Source organism: Rhinatrema bivittatum, chromosome 9 (genome assembly GCF_901001135.1).
Source record: "Rhinatrema bivittatum chromosome 9, aRhiBiv1.1, whole genome shotgun sequence".
NCBI classification, from domain to species: Eukaryota; Metazoa; Chordata; class Amphibia; order Gymnophiona; family Rhinatrematidae; genus Rhinatrema; species Rhinatrema bivittatum.
The window spans coordinates 267975250-267996240 of NC_042623.1; the positions used below are offsets into that span (position 1 = coordinate 267975250).

Genomic DNA, 20991 nt, shown 5'->3' on the forward strand with positions numbered 1-20991 from the left:
CACTTACATACAGGCTCTCAATCACACACACATTCTCTCACTTACACACAGGCTCTCAATCACACACACATTCTCTCACTTACACACACATTCTCTCACTTACATACAGGCTCTCAATCACACGCACATTCTCTCAATCACACACACATTCTCTCACTTACACACAGGCTCTCAATCACACACACATTCTCTCACTTACACACAGGCTCTCAATCACACACACATTCTCTCACTTACACACACATTCTCTCACTTACATACAGGCTCTCAATGACACGCACATTCTCTCACTTACACACAGGCTCTCAATCACACGCACATTCTCTCACTTACACACAGGCTCTCGATCACACACACAATCTCTCACTTACACACACATTCTCTCACTTACATACAGGCTCTCAATCACACGCACATTCTCTCAATCACACACACATTCTCTCACTTACACACAGGCTCTCAGTCACACACACATTCTCTCACTTACACACAGGCTCTCAGTCACACACACATTCTCTCACTTACACACAGGCTCTCAATCACACGCACATTCTCTCACTTACACACAGGCTCTCAATCACACACACATTCTCTCACTTACACACACGCTGGCTGCTTCTCTCTCTTTCTCTCACTCACTTCCTCCCCCAGCACAAATGGGAGCTGCAGCCTCCTCTTCCTCCAGCCCCCGCAGACCAAAAAGGAAGACTCCCATCGGCCGCGGGAGGCTCCTGCTGCTGACTCCTTTCCCGATCCCCGGCTGCTTCAATTGCTCGGGGGCCGATGTTGCTGTCGCCGCTATTTTTTTCACGCGGCACCGCTCTTTCTCCTTCCCGCGCACCACTTCCTGTTCCGGGTCAAGGGGGGGGGGGGCGGGAGGAAGAAAAGGCCCAGCCGCGGGTGCCACAGCTTTGCACCGCTGCCGGTGCCGCCGGGCTTGAAGGTGCTGACAGCCCGGCGGCACCGGCAGCGGGAGAGCCCGGGAGCGCGCGAACCGCGGGGGAGGTCAGATGGGCCTTTTGGGGCGGCTGCCGGCAGCGGCTCCGGGGGGGCGGCGGCGGCTGAGCGCGGCTCTTTTCATTTTACCGGGGCAGTGCCGCCCCCGGGAAGCTGGCGCCCTAGGCGACTGCCGGCCCTGGCTCTGGAGAGAGAACCGAAATCTCTGGGCAGCAAGTGCCAAAGCTTTCCTTCAATGCAAGGAGAAGGCCCGGCAGAGAGACGGCTACAAGTAACAGTGCCCTCTCTTCAGTCAGAAAGACTGCGGCCAGGCTTCCCCTCATCCATCACCGGCCTGGGCCAAAAACGTCTCCACTTCCGCAGCTCTGCGCGTCCTTTCGCTCATCACAAGGAGGCCTTTTGGAGGAATTTTATCTTAAGTTGGCCCAGTGCTCCAGTACTAGAAAATGTGCTTTCCAAAGCGTGGCTCCTTGATTTTGGAATAAATTGCTATCTGATGCCAGTATATCTTCTGATTACCCAGCCTTTAGAAGGTCAGTACTGACGCTTTCTCTCGTTACTACTGAGGCCTTTAGATGACTCTTATTTTAATCATAAGAGCAGAAGTGCCGGGTCACACCAAGCTCTGCCAAGCTCTGCATCCTCTCTTTCCAAATGGCCTATTCGCAAAAAGTACATTCAATTTCTTGTTGCTCACTAGTCCTCTAGTTAATAACTATTTATGGGCATTTCCTAAACCCTGCTCCGTTTGTTGCTGTGACCACTTCTTCTGGCAACAAGTTCCACAGCTTAATTGTGCATTGAGTGAAAAGATATTCTCCAATTTGTTTTAAATCTGCCATCTGTTAGTTTCAAGTCCTGGTAGTAATGGAATGAAAGGGTAAATAACTGTTCCCTATTTATCTTTTCCACTCCACTCATGATTTTATAGACCTCTATCATCTCTTCTCTCAATGGTTTCTTCTCCAGGCTGAAGAGCCCTAACCTGTTAAGCCTTTCTTCATAAGGGAACGGTTCCAGCCCCCTTGTTGTCCAGGCTCCTCTTACTACTTTTCATATTTACTTTTTTGCTTCATTATTTTCACAGTGATTGAATTAGTTGTGTTTTGTATTTGTATTATGACTATGTTATTAGTTCATGTTCATCTTTTGATTTATGTTGTATTTGTAACTCGACTATCCTGATAAATAGATGTGAGCAAAATCTGATTAAATAAATAAGCCATCACCATTGCCACTGTCTCAGGCCCAAAAATGTGGCTGCTGATGCACAGCTCTTATCCACCCCTGCCTTCCCCACAGTCACTACCACTGCTGTCAGCCCAGGCCTGACAAAGTCGCTATTTAGCTTGCCTGTACCCTCTGCCCTGCAATCTGCTCCCTCTCCCCTGTGAGTGCTACAGCCTTACCAGCTGTCATCGCCAATCGGAGACAGCCGGAGGAGCAAGTGAAATGGGGTGCTTGGCAGTGTCCTCCGCTCCTGAATGTCACGGTCAGTTCAGGGTCCGAAATTCCATCTCTGGGCTGCAGATGGGGAGAAGAAGGTACAACCGTTATACTCCTCCTCCTGCTGGCTCTGATCAGCAGCGGGATTCACCATATAAAATGAAGGCCGTCTTGAAGTTTCTCTGGTTTGAGAGGAGGCATGGCAAGAGGGGAATTAGGAATACTGGGGGAAAGGCTGTAAAATGTTGCTGCCCATAAAGGAGCTGCCAGCTACATTCAGGTCTGAAGAAATGTCATGTATGTGTCCTGGGAGATAGGTCTGAAAGGCATGCTGTCTGGTACAAATGACTTTTTTCAGAATGCAATTTTTTTTTTTTGAGTCAAATATCTTCTTTTTTTTTTTTAAACTAAATATGATATTTGACAAATCACAGATTTGTCCCATTATTCAAAGTCAGATAAAAAAATGCTTTGGGAGAATTGAGCCCAAAGAAGCGGGAGGTTGGGAGGATAAGGCTGGAGATGACATAAGTAAAGAAAAAAACGGGAGATAAGGGAGAAAGGAGGGAAGTTATGGGAAAAAATGGAATTGCAGCAGAAGTGCGTGTGTATGCACAAAACACAGGGATACTTAAACAGGGGCGTGGATACACAAAGATAGCTATAAAACACACACTACCGGTTGTATGATAATCTCAGCAGTTCACCTTGACATGATGAGAGGCACATGGCAATTGCATACCTCCAGTCCACAGTGTTTCTCGCTGGGCGCAGACCCAAGCATGAAATACTGTCTGTTTCTAAGAAGGGGGCTTATTCTGGGGAAGCCACGCAAGTCCTATTCCAGGCCTGGGTCCTCCAAGTGCACTGCCGTGTGCACATTCCTGCAAGCAGTGTCCCGAAGGCATGCAGGGCTCTGGCATCAGGACAGGCTGACAGCTCAAGAACGCATAAACACAGCCTGCTTGGAGCTCCCCTCACTTCCCTCGGCCCCTCCCCCATCAGTTCTTTTAAACAGCTCCCCCCCCCCCTCCATTTCTTCCACTCTAAGCACCCTTCCCATCAGTACTTTCCTTTAGCCCTCTGTCCTCAGTAGCTACCTTCCCATTTATTTATTTTGTCTTGCTTATCTGCTTTATCAGAAAACCACTGAAAGCAGTTACAATAAAAAATCCTCAGTAAGTTCATACAGCTCCAGGTCCCCTCCTCCGAGCACCCCTCCTATCAGTATATTCACACAGCCTCCCTTTAGTGCATTCACACAGCCTGAGCCCTCAAGAGCTCCTTATCCATTCATGCCTACAAAAAGTCCCCCCCCCAAACCCCCTCCCCAGGAGCTCCCTGCCATCAGTGCATTCATGCAGTGCCTCCCTCTCCCCTCCCTTCCTCTGAGAGCTCCTTCCACCTGTACACACAAACACCCCCCCCCTTCCCCTCCCATCAGTATGTACTTTATGTATATTTGGTGGTCATAATCATACCTGGGAACTTTTGTTTTGTTCAAGAGATTAGTGTAGATTAGTGGGAGGGGGCAGGGGTTGTGTGAATGTATGCAACTGGTATGCTATATACATGTGTATGCGTTATATATATACAATTCTGCATGTCTGTGTATTCACATGCATTTCTATGGGGATTCCCTGCTTTCCATCATTTTCTCTGCACCCCTCCTTTCTCGCAAGCCTCCTTTTTACTTTCGATACTCTGGCCAGAGTGCCCAGTTTTTCAATATTCTGTGTCAACGGTTAGCAAATTTGCATAATGTTGCATAAATATTCACAGCTCTAACTAAGCAAACAGGTCAAGAATTGATTGAAAACATTCACATTTTTAACCAATATTTAAACTACATTTATTTATTTATAAAATTTTATATACTGTCATTTGGAGGGTACCATCACAACGGTTTACATATGAATAAAAATACAACTGATAAGAAAAGTAAAATATATCATTAGTCTATTATGAGATAATAAGGCATTGCAATAAAAAATATTAATAATACATTCTAAAAATTCAATAAGAAGGAAACTAATCTGAAAAAAACATTCTAAAAAAACAAAAAAAAAACATACAAAACATTTAAAAAAGATCAACTATTCATTAAATAAGTTTGAAACTTAACTGTGCACTATCATTTTTGTTTTGAATTGAAATATAGTGCAACTATTCTTTTTATATTTTATTGAGAAAGTCCTCATCGTGATCAAATTTGCCAATGAGACAAAATTATTCAACGTTGTCAAATCACAAGAGGATTATGAGAATTTGCAAGAGGAGCTTGCAAAACTGGGAGACTGGGCTTGCAAATGGCAAATGAAATGTAATGTAGACAAGTGCAAAATGATGCACTTAGGGACCCCCAACCCCCCAAATTATAGCTACACAATGCAAGGTTTCACATTAGGAGTCACTACTCAGAAAAAGGATCTAGGTGTCATTGTTGAACATTCGTTGAAATCTTCTGCTCAGTGTGCAGCAGCAGCCAAGAAAGCAAATAGAATGCTAAGGATTATTAGGAAAGGAATGGAGAATATCATAATACCTCTGTATTGCTCCATGGTGCGACCTCATCTTGAGTATTGAGTTCAGCTCTTGTCATCACATCTCAAGAAAGATATAGCAGAATTGGAAAAGGCACAGAGAAGGGCGACCAAGACAATTAAGGGAATGGAACAATTCCCCTATGAAGAAATCTAAAGAGGATAGGACTCTTCAGTTTGGAGAAGAGATGGCCGAGGGGAGATAGGATAGAGGTCTATAAAAAAAATGAGTGGAATGGAATGCGTAAATGTGAATTGGTTGTTTACTCTTTCAAAAAGTACAAAGACCAGGGGACACACAGGGCCTGATTTTAAAAAGCATTTACTCGAGTAAAAACCAGGTTTACTGGAGTAAATTCACTTTACTTGAGTAAGTGGGTTTTTGAAAATTGCTACAATATATGCCATTCACTTGTCTATAGGATTTACTCACATAAGTGCACTTTACTTGAGTAAATGGCTTTTGAAAATTGCTACAATAGTAGCTACATTTACGCATGTAACTCCTTTTGAAAATTACCCCCACAATGAAGTTACTGGGTAATACATTTAAAACTAGTAAGAGAAAATATTTTTTTACTCAATGCATAATTAAGCTCTGGAATTTGTTGTGATGTGATGAAAGCTATTACTAGAGCTGCATTTAAAAAAGGTTTGGACAAGTTCCTGGAGGGAAAAGTCCATAGATAATTAAGGGAGAGTTGCAGAAATTCATTGTTTATTCTTGGGATCAGCAGCTTGGAATCTCTCTACCCCTTGGGATCCTGCCAGGTACTTGTGACCTGGCTTGGCCACTTTTGGAAACAGGATATTGGGCTTGATGGACCCTTGGTCTGACCCAGTAAGGCAAGCCTTATGTTCTTATGCCTTTCTGAATACATAGGCTTATGTATGCTGGAGCTATGCTCAGTTGTAGTAAAGTTTGTCATGCAACATAATTTAGTATTGTTTATATTGCTGTTTATACTATTTTATATTGTATACCATGGAGTAGATTTTATAAATTTGCGCGAGGGCGTACTTTTGTTCGCGCACCAGGCGCGAACAAAAGTACGCTGGATTTTATAAGATACGCGCATAGCCGCGAGTATCTTATAAAATCTGGGGTCGGTGCACGCAAGGGGGTGCACATTTGTGCAACCTGCGCGCGCCGAGCCCGGCACGCGTTGCCTGTTCCCTCCAAGGCTGCTCCGAAATCGGAGCGGCCTCGGAGGGAACTTTCCTTCGCCCTCCCCACACCTTCCCCTCCCTTCCCCTACCTAACCCACCCCCCCGGCCCTATCTAAACCCCCCCTACCTTTGTTGCCAGATTTACGCCTGCTGAAAGCAGGCGTAAATCTGCGCACACCAGCGGGCTGCTGGCACGCCATCACCCAACCCGGGGGCTGGTCTGGAGGCCTCAACCATGCCCCCGGGCCGGCGCCACACCCCCGATCCCGCCCTGAACCGCCCCTGACCCCGGTCCCGCCCCGGACACGCCCCTCCCCGCCCCTTTTACGAAGCCCCAGGACTTACGCGCGTCCCGGGGCTGTGTGCGCGCCGGCGGCCTATGCAAAATAGGCGCGCCGGCGCACGAGGGCCCTGCGCGCGTAAATCCGGCCGGATTTACACGCGCAGGGCATTTAAAATCCGGCCCCATTTGAATTGTACTTGAAAAATGGTATATAAAAACAAAATTGCTATTGCTATACCTTTATATATAGATAAAATAAATAAAAGGGACATGGGATGAAAATACTACAAATAAAATTACATTTATTTATATAAATAAAGAAAGCAGCAAAAATCATTTTCAAAGTGTAATATACTTTGGATTCAGATTCAGGGCAGCAGCAGCACATATAGCAGTGAGAGCAGGCAATTCTATATCTTCAGAAAAAAGCAAAATTTGTTACAAAAAACTTTGCATCAAAATGTTATGACTGGGCAGTGGTAGGCAAGAAGTGGACCCTTGGGCCGGCCTGCAGGTACTGCACAGAGCAGGCCGGGAGGCGGAGTCAGTGCCTGGCAAGGATACCCGGAGCCTGGAATCCCCCCGGGAGGGGCCCAGGCCCTGGGGACTAGAGCAGTTCAAGATAGTCCAGAGAGGGTATGTCCGAGGGTGGTCTGGAGAGAGGTCAGAAAGTTCAGAGATGGCTGCCGGTGGAGAGGCAGAGGGCTGGCTGGGAGGCAGGTCACAGAAGAAGGCGGGGTCTGAACCGGCACCGGGTAGGAGACTAGGCCATGAAGCAGACCAGAGCCACAGCAGGCGGCGCATTAGCAGAGAAGGCCGCGAGGCAACCCGGGATCAGAAGTGGCAGCAGGCTGGCACAGGAGTCTGTGGCAAACCGGGGTCAAGGCAGGCAGCAGGCTAGCGAGAAGTCCGTTAGGCAAACCGGGATCAGGAATCAGGAGACAACGAGAGTCAGCAAGCAAGAACAGGAACAGGAAGCAACTAGTCAGCAGGAAACCTCGTTGCAAGGCGTCTAGTGGGAGACTGGACGCCGGTTAAATCTGGAGCAGGGCGTGACGTCAGCAGGGGAGGCGGAGCCGAGCTTCCGGGTGCTGTGCGCTTAAGAGAACCCTCCTCGCGCGCGCGAGGCCAGGCAAGGGTAGGCCTGTAATGGCGTCTTCCTCGTGGGAACTCCTCGGGCGGAGGCCCTGTCGGGCCTGGATTCAAGCGGATTCCTGAAAGAGCTGAAGAGACGGTAAACGGGCCTGACCCCGAACATGAGAGGGGCGGTCGGGACTGCAACACAAAAAAGCAAATATTTTCTAACCAAGGGAAAAATGCAAGTAAATATCTTCATACAATAAAAATATTTTATTACTTCTTATACATACAGAACGATTTGGCAGAGATTTCAAAGTCCAAACATGTATAGGCTGTTCATGAATTAGACTTTTAATAACTTCATCAACATATCAACTGAAGTTCCTGGTCCCTGACACAGACCATGTTTCGTAAACTGCATCAGGAGGGATCAGATCTCGTTGGCAATGCTACAGGACTTGAACACTCAGCCTGAACCCGGTAACTGTCTGATTACTGGCTGCCCTGACCTCTGGACATTCTCTCTCTGACCACCCTCAGAGACACTCACCTAAGTCCTGCCGGCCCCTGGAACTCAAGGGCTCAACCTGCGGGGAACAGGGCTAATAAAGGTGAAGTCCCAGCTCAGTCCCAACAAGGCGCGTGTCTGCCAGCTGTTGGTGTTGGCCTAGAAAGTTCAACCATGCGTCAACCATGTCACAGTCCAAGGTCTTACAACCGTGACAGCTTGATTCCTGTGCATTATTAATGCCCTTTGGGTATTTGAAAATCTGTATCACATCACCCAAGTCCCTCCCAGTGTATACATACTTAGGTTTTCAATCTCATCTCATAACTCTTTTGGAGCAGACTCCACACTATTTTGGTCACCTTTTTCTGGACCACGTCCATCCTGTCTTTATCCTGAACACAGTACTCTAGGTGAGGCCTCATTAATAACCTGTACAGGATACTTGGACGAAGATGTAGGATCAAGGCACTGTAGACGAGGAGTCAGGATCAAAGTGCTGGGTTGAGACTGTGACGCAGTGCGCCCTACACAGCCCACCCACAGGACTGGTCGCGGACCACGCTGGGCTTGAAGCAGACTCCAGATGAGTTATAGAAGGCTGAGACTGAAGCATTGCGAAGAAACCGAAAAACCCTGCACCGGGACGCGCCCTACACAGCCGCCTGTGGCTCGTCGTGGACCACGCCGGACGGAGCAGATTCTGGCAATGTCTTTGGCATGGACGGAGCAGACGCAAGGAACTCTGTAGATCCGGGACAAGGCTTCAGGCGGAAGTCTCCCGGAGGCTTGTGCTGTGGTAGTGAAGAAGGCATTGTACCACGAGGCGCCCTACTCAGCCTGCCCGTGGGGCTGGACACGGACCACGACATGACACGCTAGGAAAGGTGGGCACAAGGAACCTGGGAACTGGATGCAGAGGTGAAGAAGAGATGGACGAAGTCAAGACGGACCATCGGACATCAGGAACAAGGAACATGGCACCTCAGGACTTGAAACATCAGGGCATCTGGACATGGAACATCAGCAACAGAAGACAGGCGATGAGGGAGCTCCGACGAGGGTCGAGACCAGGAACATCAGGGAGACGAAGATCAGAAACACAGCAAACAAGGAATAAAGACCTGTCAAGGCACAGGAGACCATGGAAGACCTGGAATGGAAGAAGATCACAGCGATGTGAAAACCCTATCTGAAGGCCCTGGAGAATGGTTAGCAGGGCCCTTTTATAGGGCTGAAGCAGGAAGTAGTGGATGACATCATCATCAATGAGGGTCACAGTGTTTTTCCCGCCACTGGCCTTTTAAATATCGGGGAGAGGCACGCGCCCATTTTGAGGCACAGAAGATGAAGAGAGTGGATCCACGGTGTCCCTGCCACGTGGAAGTCCAAGCTAGCGGTGTTCCTGCCGCGAAGAAGATGGAGAAGAGGCGGGTACTAGCAGGGACGGCTCCCCTGCTGTCTAAGGACCCCGGCAGCGGCTCCAGCTGCGAAGATGGAGCCAGAGCGGCAGCGGCAGCCCCAGCTGCGGGAAGAGACTCCGACGAGGACTCAGCCCTGCCACACAGGGCAGGAGACTGCTGCGGCCTCTGGGCCGCGGAGGACGGAGTCATCGGCGAACTGCCGTGATAGAAGAGCAGGTAGGTGGGGGGCCTGCCTGCCTGCGGCTCACTGTGGGTAGGCCCACAACACAACAATATGCTCCCTTTCTCTCATACACACACACGTACTTGGTGAGACAGAGGGAGCATGTGTGTATGAGACAAACACACACTTTCTCTGTACCTCTCTCACACACAGACGTCCTCTGTGTCTCGCTCACACACAGACATGCTTTTTCCATCTCTCTCACACACATACACACACATGCTTTCTCTATGTCTCTCTCACATGCTAACACACACACACACACACGCTTCCTCTGTCTCTCTCTCTCTCTCTCACACATACACATGCAGACAAAAACTGAACTGGAAACCACAAGCCAGATTCTGTATGCAGTGCAACAATGGAAAAGCAGAAAATTACTTTTTCTCAAAACAATACAATCAAGAAATATAAATCAATCAGAATAGTAAAACCATACTAAAAAATATACATTTCAAAACTGCTGATGAATAGAATATTCAATATTTAGAAGCTCCTGTACACATTTTTAAAAATTTTTTAAATTTTTTTAAAATTTCCTAAACATCGATAAAATATTTCAAAACCCAGACATCAAATAACATCCAGTAATTAAAACTAATAAGGATTTTTAAAATCCCCCACTTTCCATACCTCTCACTCTGAGATTGTTGTGAACTGGAGGTACACACACACAAACAAACAAAATATGCGCCCTCTGGGGTTGATTTTAAAAGCCGCACGTGTGCATCCATGTGCGTGCAGTTCCCAGCATGTGCACATGGGTGCGGCTATTTTATAACATGCATGTTATAAAATACGGTTCCCACACACACATGCACACTGGATTTTAATATCCGCGTGTGCATGTGTGGGTGGGTTGGAACTCAAGTGTACATGGTGGAAGTTTTATAAACTATGAGCGGCTATGCGATCGGGTCTAGACCAGCTCCCTCCGAGTCTGCTCCAATTAAGGAGGGTACTGGGAGGGAAGAACGTTTCATCTTCCAACATCATCTTGTTGGCTCCGGGAGCATGCAGGTCCGGCAGAGGGCAAGACCTTGCTTCTGCCATGCTGGGACATGCCGCCAACCCTCGGTTCAGTCCTAGATTCATCTGGGGTCGGGCCGAGGCCCAAGGGTACACGAAAACCCGTACATAACAGAATGCAAGGCCATGTGTTCCGGCGATGGACCTGCCTTGTTCCTGGAGTTTGTCTTCAGAGTCTTCGTCTGTGTTCCTGGACTTGTATTGGGACCTAAAAAAATTTTTTTGGTTCAGGATTCTTGCTACTACCTGCTGGAGGCGCCAGCTGTCTGGATTTTTACGACCTGCAGGAGGCACCTGCATCCAGACTTTTTTCCAACTTTTACCAGCTCGGGGTTTTCCGACCTGCAGGAGGCGCCTGCACCCCAACTGGTTTGCTGGTTCTGGTTTCCCACTCTGGGTTCCCTCCCCCAGGTCTTCCTGACGTTCTTGTGGTTCTTGTCTTGTTTGTGCTGTTTTCTTGTCTTCTCTCGTGCTGCTTTCTAGTTTGTCTGTGCTGTTTTCTGTTTGTCTGTGTGTTTTGGTTTCCGTTTGTTCCTTGGTGCTGTTTGTCTGTTTTGTTTGTGTTTTGTTCGTTGGTTTGTGTTTGTTGTTTGGCTCGTTTGTGCTGTATTCCTTTTGTTGGTCGTCGGTGCTGTGTGTTTGGTGCGTTTTTCTGTTGTGTGTTTGGCATGTGTTGCTGCTGTGTGTTTGGCGCATGTTGCTGCTGTTGTGTGTTTTGCGCGTGTGGCTGCTGTGTGTTGGTTGCGCGTGTGCCTGCTGTGTTTTGTCTTGTTTTGTTTGGTTGGGCTGTGCTTTGTCTTGTTTCATTTGTTTGGGCTGTGCTTTGTCTTGTTCTTCTTGTGTGGTTCTTGTGGTTTGCCTTTCTTGTGTTTCTGCAGTTCTTGCTTGGTTCATTTCAGTTCCCGGGATTACCAGCTTCTGTTTTTTGGACCCTTGAATAACCTCTGTTCGGAATGGACTGTTACCTTCTTCCTCAAGTTGTTTACAGGAGGTTTGAGGAGGGGGTCTTTGAGGAGGGGGTACTGTTATGAATCCTGCCCGCGGGCTTCCCCTGCGAGCAGGCACCTCACCTCTGCTGCTGCCTTCGCCATCGCGGCACGGAGCCGTAGACGTTCCTCACAGCAGGAGCCGCAGACTTTGGCCTGCCTCCTTGGCACGGCGGACCTGCCACTGTTCCTCTTCGCGGCTGGAGCCGCCGCCCCTGCCAGCATCATCTTCACGGCGGAGGCCGCAATCCCCAGTCTTGACTGGCGGCCGGAGCCGCCCTTGGGTCCTCCTGCAGTGGCAGGAGCCACTGCCAATGTCGGGGCCTGCTCCTCGGCCCAGCCCTGCCTCTGCTACGTCGACGTTGGTGCAGGGCCGCTGTCCACGGTCCTGCACAGCTTCCTGTTCCTGTCCTTAGGCGCGCAGCCGGATATGCCCTGGGCCCCACCTAAGGACTGTTTCCTGTATCAGCTCTATAAAAGGGCTGCTCCTGCATTCCACCTTTGCCTTGCATCGGAGTTACTTCACTCCTGGAAGTTCCTGTCTTCCAGTGCTCTGTCAGGTCCTTCTCGTTCATCGTTGGAGCTCCATGTCTCGTCTGCTTCTTGTGCCATGTCTTCGTCTCCTGAGGTCCTCGTCCAGGTCTCCTGATGTCTCATCTTCCGATGTCTCGCTTCCTGATGTTCCAGGTGTCCTGATGTTCTTTTCCAGTGCCTTCCAAGTTCCCCTGCGCTCTTGAGCCTTCTTGTCCTGCTAGCTCCATGGTTCTACGGGTGACGCGTCTCCGTCAGTGGAGTTGCCTGCAGCTGGATTCATGTCCTGCGCTCCTGAGCCTTCCTGACCTGTCAGCTCCTGTGGTTCTCCGGATGACACTGGCTCTGTCATCGGAGTCTCGCCTCAGCTAGATTCCTTCCTGCGCTCATTCCACTCTCCGCGTGGTCCGTGACCTGCATCCTCAGGCTGTGTAGGGCACGCAGTGGGACAGGATGGTCCGCGACCAGCCCACTGGGTCCACCCGTGAAGGTGGGCTGTGTAGGGCGCCCTGAGAGACAGTGCCTATGTCTAACCTTCCCAGCTTCTCGTCTCGTCTTGAGTCTTCCAAGTTCCTCGTCACATCGAGAGTCTTCCACGATCCTTATCCATTTCCAATGTCTCCACGTCTCACAAGGCCTCCGTCTGCCCTCATCCTCAGTCCGGCCTGCTGCTCCATGCCGATCCAAAGCGGCAGGTCCAAAAGGGCTGGGAACGGTCGGAGGATTGTTCATCTTCCAACATCATCTTGTTGGCTCCGGGAGCATGCAGGTCCGGCAGAGGGTAAGACCTTTTCTCTGCCATGCTGGGACACACCGCCAACCCTCGGTTCAGTCCTAGATTCGTCTGGGGTCGGGCCGAGGCCCAAGGGCACAGAAAAACCCATACATAACACTTTTAACAATAATTATTGTGAATGTAATAAATGATGTCGATGTCATATAATCCAGATTAAAAGAAAAAAATTATTTCACCATGAATTTTCTGTAGGCTGTGACACCTTTTTGTAACCCTGCCTATCATTACTAAGATGTTTCCAGTGATAGGTCTGTTTTCTTTCTACAAAGGAAGTTCATGAAGAGTTCAAGAAGCTGTGTTTAAACATTGCTTGAGGGGAGGTGTTTTGGCCCATGGAGTGGATGGGTTGGTGTGAGATATAAATAGTGCTTCTGTACAAGGCACAGTGAATGGTAATGAGAAGTTGAGAAGTTGAGAAGAGATAGAGGTGTGTCATGGGTTCCTAACCAAGGATTCCCTAGGGAGGAGAAGTGATATCTGAAAATTGTGTAAACTGAGAAGTTCTAGAGTGCTGGAAGAGCCCAAGAGGGGTTCTGGCTTGGATCACTGGAGAGTCATCCAGAGAAATTAGGACTCTGAAGAGAGAGTCTGACTCAGCTGGGGAAGCCCACAGTGAAGAGGAATAAAAAATAACTATATGGGAGGAGTTTAACCTGATAATCTTGGGAAAACAGAAAGAACTGGGAGCATATTTAAGGTAGATTCTGTTTTGGTAAATTGTACTGAGTGGTGACAGTAAGTGATTGTTTTTCATGTTTTTCTTCTTGTCCTATGTTTTTTGAATTGGACTGCATTCTGAGATTTTTTTTATTGGGTTTTGAGATTTGATCATTTTGGATGTCACAATAAATTCTGGTTGTTTTGGAATATACACAGTTGTGGTGTGGACCTGGTTATTGTATGAGTCTCCCCTTGGGCATGCCAGATTTTCCAGTTCCCTGATTGGTTGAACTCTGATGGCGGGGTTTCCCCCAGTTCTGAGTCTTCTGAAGAGTCACTCATCATCCCTGCAGCTACTAAAAATGACCCCAATGAGAAGGGGTTGCATTTTATTGAATAAACATAAAAATTATCTAAAGATAATGGTATGCAAGAGCTTTTGAGACCACATGGGACCCTTCTTCAGCTACAATCCATTAAGTCACAGAAGGCTTGTATTGTCCATCATACCCATGCCTCTTTTGTGTTGTGAGACAGATGGACCAAAATTGCCTTCTACTATTCAGGAAGAGTAATAGATAGCCCACAGTGCCTAACTGCCATTACAAGAGATGCCAGTGCCTACCTATATTCTGGCAGAGAAGAGCCTAGAAACTTGAGAGAGAGAGTGAGGCATTAATTATGTCATAACTGCATCAGAACCCCATGCAGGTGTCATACTAGTGCATGTAAAGCATGAATACAGCATGGCCAGCTATAGAGAGGATGCTCATCAGAGCCACATAAAGGTGTTACACTAATACATGACAAAAAGGGGTTGAAATTGTGAACAGTAGTGCCAATTGTGAAGACTTCTAACTACTTCCACTCAAGCAACTTTTTATATACATTCACAATTAAATTCTTTAAGAAATATTTTTAAAAATCTCTCTCTCTATAGTATTCACTCACGTCATGCTTGGATTAGAAAGGGCTGGGCATTCTGGCTGCAAATTCTTAAGGAGTTTCCTTAGGAAATGTAGATATCAATGGGGAAACAGTTTTGTAGAGGGATGTAATTGTCTAGAGAGGAAGGGAGGGTCTGAGCTAGGAGAGAAGTACATTAAAAAATAATTGGAAGATTGACTTGTGAATTGAGGCTAAATCACAAAATACATAGCAATATAATTTAATTATGAATGCACATGGAATCTGTGCAAATGGACATTAGCCAAGAGTGAAGCCTTGACAACTGATGCTACTGTTCAAGAGTCAAATGTGTGCTAATTCAACCCCTTTGTGTATCTGTTGCCATGTGTCCAATATATACACAGGTCTTTTTCTATGTAATTACACTACTTGTACATAGGAATATAGCATGGACAGCTGAAGAGTTGACTCAGGCAAAGATTTTTGCTTTTTAAATGTGGACTTAATAAATTTTAATGAAATATATCAGAATAAAAAATAAATGAAATCTAAGAACAAGACCAAAAGAAAGCAGAAGTGAGAGAAAAAAATAAGCAAAGTGATTGTTTCATCAATCTAGATGAAACTGCAATGTTAGACAGATAAAAATATTTTTGGTATTCCAAAGCCTTTCTGGCTGATTGCATTTTCTTAGATTTTTTTTTCCCACCTTCTGTTTTTCTTCTTTCTATAAATCCTCATCATTTGAAGAACTGGAAAATATGAGGTCACACTTTCCAAGACAACGCCTTCTAAACACTGCATAACTCCATGACAGAACGCCAGAGGCACCAGCGCAGTAAAATTGTGTCTACAGGAAGGAATGACCACATCTGGCTACAAAACTATGCAGCTATTTCTCAAATTAGATTAGTGCTGGAGGCAGGTGCCAAACTGCCAGCACTGCGGCCCAAGATATTTATTTATGTTTGGAAAAGATTGGACAGGACAGCCAGCCAGTGCTGAATAGCAGAGTTCTCTTATAAAGCTGAAAGTAGACAAAGGAACAAAGGTCCTTGGTGGTGCTGAAAAAACACTTTTTCATTTCAGTGAATATTAAAATAGTTTTTGAAATGTCTCAAGGTTCATTGCACTGCTAGAAACTACCTCTATGTTGACTAGGGCCGTATTTATCCCTTCACTATGGAGCAATTTCTCATCATTTCAAGCAGAAAAGCATCCCGAAGAGTACTCAGGCAGTTTCCTTTCAAAGGGAAAGGTTCTTCCAGCATTGTGATACCCACATAGGGCTGGTGCCACTGTTTTGTTGCCCTATGCTTAATGTGCTGCCTCTCCCTCCCTCCCATCAACCACAACTAAACCCTGTGGTTTCTAATTGAAACATACATGGACTTCTCTTTTTTTGCCAAATACATTTATCTCTAAATATCGTTTACAGGTGCGGTGAAGTTAGAGTAAGGATAGCAGATTTCAGGTTCGCAAATTTAGGACTCTTCTTCCTTGTAGTGCCAATAGTAGGCAAGCAATTCATTTGCAGGGAGGATTGCTTATCTGGTGGACTGTCCCCATAGAAAATCCTACTCATCTACTCTCAAAATATAGCTACAAAGCTAAATCTTTGAATTTTGAAAGCACTAACTATTTTGCCTTAATACAAAGCCTGATATGTATGTCCTATACAAGCCTTACAAGGGAATTAATCATACACCAGAAAAATTCAAATCAACCAACAAAATCCAGTTATCAACATGTAAATTCTAAAACAAATCAATAAAGAATAAGGGACAAAAGAAACAAATATAAATTCTGTGTGGGAGACAAGTCCTGGTCTAAGACTTTGATTTGGGTCCCAGGATATTTTACACTGGGCTAGTACAAGGGTATTAGGTGCCCAAGTGAACCTTATAGCCTTGCACTTCCACCCTCTCACCCAATGGCCCTCTCCATGCACAATTAAACATTATGCATTACCATAACAGAAAAAGGACATTCAGAGTACAGTCTTATGGGGTATAAATATGACTTAAAATATGTATATTATATGTACATGCACTGCTTTGATGCCAACCAGAAAATCCTGCAAAAAAGCAAAAAAGACCTATGGAATTAGGCCTATTATAATACATCTTGGATGTGGTCTTGGACCTCAAAGAGATAAGTAAACTGAATTACAGTTACAATATAGTAAATCCCCTGTACCAAAACAGCACTAACTGCCAACACTCACATACTAACAATCCTACCTATGAAAAAGCAACACTGCAAATATTATACCAGGCACTAACCAGAACAAACTAGACTGCTATAGATTTCTACATAGAAACTACACGCTAACAGAATGCCTCACCTCAGTCACACATGCACAACAGATAGATCTCTCAAATACAGAATAAAATAGAAATAGAAATAGACAAAATCAAACTGAAAACTGCAACAAGCCAGACTGTGTGCAGTGCAACAATAGAAAACTAAACATTACCATTCCTCAAAACACCAAACAGTAAAATCAAGAAATATAAAATATCAATAATATTAAAACCACACTAATAAAAAGAATATTTCAAAACAGTGACATATAGAACATTCAATAATTAAAAACTCATACAAATTATTTTTAAATTTCCCAAACACCAATTAAAGGAAAGCTTACTCCTCTTAGTCCTAGTGGATTTCACACAAGTTCATATGTATCTTCTTGCTTGGCCTAAGGGTTTATGAACTTGAAGCTTTTGCACTCAATTTGTCCTCAATAGTAGAACAGATTGCAAATGGAACTAGCATAGTCATTTCCACCTTACAAAAAGAAGTGTCTTCTTTAGCAGGAGTGGTCCTGAACAATTGAATTGTCCTTGATAATTTAGAAGGGGGTGTCTGTCACATTATTAACACCTCTTGCTGTACATATATTGACCAAAATGAGGTTATTCAAAATTCTATCATAATGTTGAAAGATCTTGCAGATCAAGCCCATGATTTGAGTACAAAGGGCCAGATTTTAAAAGCTGTACGTGTGTAAATCCAGTGGATTTACGTGCGCTGGGCCTATTTTATAAAGGCCCAGTGACGAACGTAAAGCCCCGGGACGTGTCTAAGTCCCGGGGATTTACAAAAGGAGCAGTACGGGGCAGGGGTGGGGGTGGGGTGAGGCCAGAGGCTTCCGGCACAGTGGCTATTTGCTGCTGTGCTGGGGGATCACGCACTGACAGGCTGCCGGCGCACGCAACCTGCGCCTGCCCAGAGGCAGGCACAGAAGGTAAAATATCATTTGGGGCGGTTTAGGATAGGGCTGGGGGGAGGAAAGGTTAGGGGAAGGGGTGGGAAGGTTAGGCAGGAGGGATCGGGGAAAGGCCGCGGGTGTCGGCGAGCGCAAGATGCACTAGTGTGCATAAAACTAGTGCACCCACACTAGTGTGCATAAAACTAGTGCACCCACACTTGTTTTATAACAAGCGCATGTTATAAAATTGGGAGTACATGTGCACGCACTGGTGTACGGTTTGGAGGAATGTGATAGAAAAGTACTTATTACTGTATTTGTTATTTGCTATGCTACTCTTTTTGTCTCTTTGCAGGCAGAATGTATCAACTGTGATCACCACCACTATTATGGCCATGACTTCATATATCACCTCTGACTCCTCCATTCCAATAGAGGATTCCATCTGAATCTGAAGTAGAGTTAGAGTTGCCAGCTGTCGTGAAGTTTTCTGGACTGTACAGAACTTTCAGGTAATATACTGAAAAAGAAAGAAGGCTAAAATGTTTGTAAATGTCCTGATTGTATCCCTTCAGTCACAAGTTAGCATTTGAACCTTCGTTGCGATTGTACAATACAATGTGTACTTTGGAGCTACGCTATGTTCTTAGTAGGCTTTGGATACATTATTTTGTGTCACTTGCATAGACCTCAGTCTATGATTTACTTTTACAGAACTCTAGTTTGGCCCCTGGACTGGTAAAATCAAACCTTTTTCAGAATTAAGTTTGAGAACATTAAACTTAAAGGGCCTGCTTTTCAAAAGCATTTACATGTGTACAACTAGGTTTTATATGAGTAAATGTACTTTACCCGTGTAAATGGGCTTTTGAAAATTGTTACAATATATGCCTTTGAACTGTTCATAGGATATTCATGTGTAAGTGCACTTTACGCACGTAAATAGCTTTTGAAAATTGCTACGATAGTATGTTATATTTACACATGTAACTCCTTTGAAAATTCACCTGTTAGAGGATAACTTTCAAACAGGTGTATATGGCTGTGTGTATTTTTACATTAGTATTTTATAACCCAAGCAAATGATATAGGCGTGTTTTATAAAATACGTGTATCTTGACCCCTCAACATATGTGCTTATGTAGGCTTATGTGCGAATGCATGAAATGCAATGAAACCATGTATTTCAATGCACTGAAAGTACACACTTTACTCACCTATTTAAAAAAATATATACATATATATTGAAACTAAAATGACTTACTCGCATAAGTCATGATTTACCCATGTAAGCAAGTATATTTTAAAACATGCATACATTAAGGAAATTACCAGTTTTAATAATGAGTTCACTAGTTTGATCATTCTTTCAGGTCATTGAGAGACCCTCTTGGTTCTTCAGCCTGAACCCCTCCAGTTTACCCAGACCTCCCATGCAGTCAGTACTACACAATAAACACATTTAATATCACTTAATCCAGATAATTAGCAGGTGTAAAAATACATAAGCAAGTTGTCAAATGTATATGCATGTCTTTTAAAATAGCAACTTACACACGTGCTAGCCCCTCCCATTAATACCCCTAGACCACCCCTTTTTTTACAACTATATACAGTCTATGCACACAAAAGTAAAGATACGCGCATATTTTGTACTTTTATAAAATACTAGCGGACCCCTGCCACGCGTTGCAGTGGCAGAGTCAGGTTCTTTTCCCTCCCTCCCCCTTCCCCTTGCTCATTTACCTCAGTCACTCATCCTCCTCCCCCTTGGTCACTCACCCCCCCTTCCCTCCCCTGTCCCCACTCCAACCCTCTCCCCTCACACTCACCTCCCCCCTCATTCTCCCTCCCCTCACACTCACCTCCCCCCTCATTCTCCCTCCCCTCACACTCGCCTCCCCCCTCATTCTCTCTCCCCTCACTGTCACCTCCCCCCTCATTCTCCCTCCCCTGACACTCACCTCTCCCCTCATTCTCCCTCCCCTCACACTCACCTCCCCCCTCATTCTCCCTCCCCTCACTGTCACCCTCCCCCCTCATTCTCCCTCCTCTCACACTCACCTCCCCCCTCATTCTCTCTCCCCTCACACTCACCTCTCCCCTCATTCTCCCTCCCCTCACACTCACCTCCCCCCCTCATTCTCCCTCCCCTCACTGTCACCTCCCCCCTCATTCTCCCTCCCCTGACACTCACCTCCCCCCTCATTCTCTCTCCCCTCACTGTCACCTCCCCCCACCTACTGCCTACCCTCCAGATCAGAAAACCTTTGTCTTTCTATTTCTGTGGGAACCCCCCGACCCCCCAAAAAAAACCCAATCCCAACCCTTTAAATCAAATAATAACCCCCCACCCTCCTGCCCCCTCCCAAGACCTGGGAAATTAAAATTGTTGGTGCTACATGTGATCTGTCCCTGGGCGTCTGTGCGCGTTATGTAGCCAAATAGGGGAGTGCCTAACCAAATTTGCACTTCCAAATTTGTTTTCTGGTCTGGGGAGGGCTGTTTTGGTGCGTTCCCGAGATCGTGCAAGTTTAGTGTATGTATTTGTGTGTGAACCTCCCCCTTCCCCCAAAAAACAACCCTATGAGAAAAGTTCTCTTAAACTAACCACCCCACACTCTCCTGCCCCCCTCCCCCAGCCCCCCGCAAAACAGTAGCCCACCCCCCTGCCCCAACCAGAGTTGCCGAATGAATGAAACCTGCCCCCCCTTGTGAACCCTCCCCAAGATGTTCACAATAAATTCATCACCACCCCCACCCTCCAGACCCCCTGAGACCTGATAAAAATGTCAGTCGGTGCAGCGGGCGTTCAGGAGCGGTCCGGGAGCGATGTATTGGTGTTGGTCCGTCGGCTGCGAGCACTGAAAAGGGTTCCGACGTCCCTTTGCCCTTACTATGTCAGTGGGATGGAGCAATGGCAGCAGTAGGTCCTCTGACATAGTAAGGGCAAAGGTCCGCCGGCTGCCAGTCCTGAAAATGGCGCAGAGGGGCCCTTGCCCTTACTATGTCACATGGGCTGCTGCCGCCATTGGTGTCCCTGAGTGGCATAGTAAGGGAAAGAGCCGTTGGCGCCATGTTGAGTGCTGGCAGCCGACGGCCGTAGTGCAGGAGATGTGTCCCAGACCGGTCCTGGCCCCCTGCTGGAGCCTCCCGGACGTCTGTCAGGTTTTGTGTGTGTTGTGAGGGCCTGGGAAGTAAATAAATTTGGCATGTGTGTGGGGGGTGT

General features: G+C 46.4%; 1 long non-coding RNA gene across 1 annotated transcript in view; it reads left to right on the forward strand.

Annotated features, from left to right (window-relative positions):
- The first annotated feature begins 912 nt into the window (after positions 1 to 912).
- The window catches only part of LOC115098604, a 300301-nt gene continuing 280222 nt past the window's right edge, over positions 913 to 20991 (forward strand). Inside the window, exons 1-2 of the long non-coding RNA XR_003858557.1 lie at positions 913 to 1490; positions 18118 to 18274. This is a non-coding gene — a long non-coding RNA (uncharacterized LOC115098604). The remainder of the gene's footprint in view (positions 1491 to 18117; positions 18275 to 20991) is intronic.